The 5102-nt window shown below is 37.7% G+C and overlaps 1 long non-coding RNA gene across 1 annotated transcript in view; it reads left to right on the plus strand.

Moving 5' to 3' along the window:
• The window catches only part of LOC118418069, a 4296-nt gene extending 270 nt beyond the window's left edge, over nucleotides 1-4026 (plus strand). Inside the window, exons 2-4 of the long non-coding RNA XR_004831433.1 lie at nucleotides 1453-1661; nucleotides 2329-2403; nucleotides 2748-4026. This is a non-coding gene — a long non-coding RNA (uncharacterized LOC118418069). The remainder of the gene's footprint in view (nucleotides 1-1452; nucleotides 1662-2328; nucleotides 2404-2747) is intronic.
• The last annotated feature ends 1076 nt before the right edge of the window (nucleotides 4027-5102 follow it).

Consider the following 5102-nt stretch of genomic DNA (forward strand, 5'->3'; position numbering starts at 1 on the left):
TTAGAAATAAATAGATAAAAAAACAATAAACAGTATTTGTTACAGAAGGGTCGCTGTAACATCTGTTTTCGTTTAGTGACGTGGCCCAGTTTTTCTTTTGGAATGTTGGAATTGTAGAAAGATGGATCCGTGGACATAGGGGAGGGACGCATATTCCTGGGGGGGCTCCGTCGGTATTTTCGATCTCCTCATCATCTTCCTATGCTCCACTTTGAAACCTGTTTTCAACTTGTCAGTGAAAAACACGACACGTAGTCTCCAAAGACAAACAAGAATGTTTCATAGGTAGAAATTCACGGGGTAACCTACGTAGCCTTGATTTTAGAAAATGAACACGTCTTAATTCTTATGATGCACTTTTAAACCTTTCTCAATGTGTCACATGAAGACACAAAACACACTTACTGAAAACAAACACGGATTATTCTGAAAAGAATCAATAAACGATGTTGGAATTGTAGAAAGGGGGTTGCAGGGGGGGGGGGGGTGTCATATTCCCGGGTAAGGCTCAGGTCACAAAGAGGTCCGGCCGGACAGCTTTCTGGAACAATAAGTATGATATAAAAGACAACAACAACACAAAACGGAATGAAAATAATTCAACAAAATGCATTGTGTAAATTTTTCGTTTCCGCAAACAGCTCGGCCGGGCCCCGGGTAGTAGATGTGACGTACTACGTAGCTTTTCGGGCTTTTTGGTCACCTCATCGGAAAGTCAACAAAGTCAAAAGTCAACAAGTTTTCCTATGCTCCACTTTGAAACTTGTTTTTGCTTCAATACACATCTCTTACAATTAGGAATGTTTCGTAACAAAAAAGTCCCCACGCTAGACCTATATTCGCCATTGTACGAAATACTTGAAGGGGGAATACATATTCCCGGGTAGCCAGGATTTTCGGTCCCCTCATCGGAAAGTCGTCCAATGCTTCACTGACTTCACTTAGAAACTTGTTTTAAACTTGACGGCTCACCGTTTAACGCAAAAAGGAATGTTTCTTAAGGCCACAGCAAGTCAATTTCATGGATGACATCAGCGCGCTCATTAATTCTAGCAATAATTTCTTCCCTCTTCGGGGATGGGGGCGAATCAGTAGCCCGGACGGAGAGAAAATTCTGCATCACATGTGCTACGGCGGTCTGCGTGCTCCAAAATAAGTCGTTTTCTGTACGATTGCGTACAGGGGTGGTACTTACGGATTCATAAAAATTGCCTACGTTTTTGCAAGTAGAGTCATCACATAGTTACACGTACGACGGGTTTGTCCTTAGCTTTACACATCCATTTACCTCACCTGCTGATGTTTTGATAAACTGACAATTTCGTGTATTCTTTAATTCATGTCAACTATTCAGACTTTTCTGCACTTAATAACATCATCACTTAATAACATGTTCATGTTGATTGCTAATGCCCATATGTACATGTAACGTTATGTATTTTTTACATGCAGGAGAGGATCTGTACTACAAAAAGAAAATAAAGAAAGGAAAAAGTCAGTCTGTACTTCATGTAAAGGTCCTGCGCAAGGGGGAGACTGACGAAGTGTTCCATCAGTTCCATGCAAGTGCCATGGGTGGCCACAGAGGAATAAGCAAAACAATGGCTGCCATCGCGTGTCGGTTTTACTGGCCAAAACAGTTAACCGACATAAAGACACGGGTAAGGCATTCAATTATCCAACAAAGTGTGTAGGATGTTGACTGTTGCAAAATGATGAGGATGAACGAAACAATTACTCTCATTGATTATGCAAATATGGTTCGTATTTGAATGAATCGCATAAGTTAGTGGTTTTCTATAGGCTACGCCAAATTGATTTGTTGAATTTGTATTTCTAGAGAAAAGAAACACCTATTTTTTGGTGTGGCCATAGCACGTAACACAAGTATGAAAGGTTTTTCTAAGCAAAGAAGGCTTTTGTGGCATTTTATCATCTATCATACAAATGAGGCCCTAATTTGCTTGATTGTCCTGGACTATGTTCATCCTTAGTTACATGATTGTATTCCCCATCATTGATCTTACTGTAAAAGGCTTGTTGATTCGTCAATCTCTTCTTTGATATTTTATTCTTCAATCCAAATTGGACTGTGTAACTTAAGAAAAGCTGAGCCAACACCCAAGAGCTATCTACATATAAAATAATATAATGATTAATTTCTTCGTTTTAACAACACCTTCCAATATACCAAATTTTAGAAAGGTCCATCCACAACTTTTCAAACTTATATCTGAAAACAAAATGTAATAAGAGGAATACCTTAAGGAAATGGGGAGAGGTGCATGTTATAACTTTACCCTCCAAAATTTGTTTTCTTTTTTACAGATAAAGAACTGTGGACCATGCCAACATCCATAACACCGGCAGCATCCAAAAGAAGTTTAACGACACCCGATGGAGGTATTGCCAGGCATTGAATTTTTAAATTATATGTGATACAATGTATTTTGGAGCTGTTCAAGTTGTCGAAATATCTGTCTTTGTTCATTTGATTACATTGTCTTGTAACTATAATGATATTGTCGATTATAATAACAATAATGATGATAATAAGATTTGTTGCATATTCCTTCCCAATGGTGACAAATGAATACGAAATCATATATGATGTAATGAGTATAACTGAAAAGAATATCAATGACAACATTAGAATTAAATGTAACACAATACTTATCAAAACACCATAGAAATGTAATACCGCACATCTAAATTATATCTAATGATATAGTATTCTCACCTTACAGAGGCAGAGGTGTCGGTGAGGAAGAGTACCAGGTTACATACTAGTATTCCCGGGTAGCCGGGATTCTCGGTCGCCTCATCGGAAAGTCCAAAAGTCTTTAATGGTACACTTTGAAGCCTGGTACCGTCCGGTTTTAATATTCAGTGGTAGTATTCCTGTTCGTAAACTGCCCACAAAGAGATCTTTGGCTTTTATAAAGGTTCATTGTGACATAATATTCTGTACAATAGGCATCTGTAAGTGCTAAGTTTGGGCGTTAGCCATATGGCAGAAGTCCAATCTTCTTTGTACATATCAAATAGTTTCTCTTTCAGTTGTTTTCATGTGTGTTTAAAAGTGACAAGTTAGAAAAACATGGGAAGTCTTGATTACTTCCACCTGAAGAGACCGAAATTTCGGCTTCAATTGGAATGATTATCCCCACCTCCAAAAAAATATATTTTACAAGTGTACCCGCCTTCATACAATTACACCTTTAGCATATAACACGTTGATTAGTCTGGAACGAATTCAAAAGAAAGAAAAAATTATGGTTTAATTTAACTCTTGTCATGCTTGTATTCATTCACCCTCCCTGTGCTTGGCTTTTTTCACACTATTGAAAGAATGGGCACTCCGTTTACATTGCCCTTGAATAGCTACTTCTCTCCAACGTAACCCAACTTAACCGTTAACGGATAGAAAATATGGAAGTATACTTAATACGTTAAAATATAGAGAAATATGATTTAGCTGTAGGTAACAGGAAGCGAGTACAAGACATTATAGTCGATGGTTAGTTCCTGGAACAGGCCAGACCTGTGGCCTGACTGATAATAGGTAACTTATCTAGGTCAAGTCCCAGTAGGGGAGGGCATTCCCAGTGTTGGGATGTGACGTAGGACAAGATAGACAATGCCCATATTTGGTACAGAGGAGCCCTTGGTTCCTTGTATGGACATTGTCTTATGACCAGATACTTTGGAATGTTGTGACTAATATTGTGTAGGAAGACTTCCTGTCTTCTTTGGTCAGGAGTTACTATGTCGGGACCAAAGATGTAGTCCATCCGTGCAAGGAGGTCAGTCCGTGTGACCGGTGGCACTTGTCTGAAGTAAGTCTGTTCTGTAGTTAACACAACGCAATGTCCTAACGTAATAATGTCCAAATGTAATAACGTCCTGAAGTATTAATGTCCTGGTAACTTGTCATTAGTTTGGTATTATCGGTGTTATATAGTCAATGATAGCTCTGTTTGTGTTGGCATTGTCTATGTGAATAAACTGTATACAAGAACAAAGGATCCAGCGATCGAACATTATTTCTGCTTGATTATTTTGATATTTAAGGACGTTAAAGCAGAACTGGGTACCGTAGCGTTACACAACAATGTTATACATCAATAGAAAGCTACTGTTTGCAAATGTCTGACAAATGTTACCCAGAGTCATCAATAATGTACAACAAGGGCAATAAGGTAATAAAACACATTCTTGTGATAACTTTTCTGCAGTTACAGTATCTGAACCATACTAAAAGTAGTACGACTGTTACAGCATTGCTAAGATATGCTGACTACATCAGAGTCACATGTGTAACAAAAACAATTCACCCAGGTATCACTGCAGGTGAATTTATGGCCTTTGACTGTCACCGGCACTGAACTGACATTTCAGCAGGAAATGTGTTCTATTCGAAATAAGCATCTTTCTGTAGCTTTATAACAAACACTACACTACTTTCTTACACATCAACTGAAAGTTTACAACATGTACTGTCTTGCTAGTTCTATAACACAGTAATAACATTAACTACGTACGAAGGTAATTAAGTTATAAAAAGCAATAAAAAGTACATTTTCTAACATTATTAGCACAACACTGACTAGCACCACCACAGATGCCTCGTTATAGACTACAAAATTGCTGACTGGTCTTGACAATGTTAGCTAACACATCTGAAGAAGAAAATGCATACAAGTATCATAACAGGTACGTTTATGGCTGTGGACTACCCTTTGTGCTGCACTTGTGCAGTAAAACTTTTACTAAAAGTACAATATCGAAGTAAGTACGACAATGTTGATGAAATGAATATCAATATAATATAAAGCAAAGGGCAAAATGAAAATCTAAAGGTGATTTTTATTTTACTCATGAAAAATAATCCCCACACTTAGAACTAAGTAGCCGAAAAATAGAAATAAACATATATCGAATTAATTTTACGAAGTAGAGTTTCACGTGCAGTAGATAGAGATAACAAAAATGTCAAATTAATTAACGAATAAAAATCGATTTACCGGGTCAATAAAACCCCTCGCTGCTATAAAAGCATTTGGAGGCTGGGGAAAGTCTCACTTGGGAATAAACGGTAC

The sequence above is a fragment of the Branchiostoma floridae genome, chromosome 6, assembly GCF_000003815.2.
Source record: "Branchiostoma floridae strain S238N-H82 chromosome 6, Bfl_VNyyK, whole genome shotgun sequence".
In the NCBI taxonomy this organism is placed as follows: domain Eukaryota; kingdom Metazoa; phylum Chordata; class Leptocardii; order Amphioxiformes; family Branchiostomatidae; genus Branchiostoma; species Branchiostoma floridae.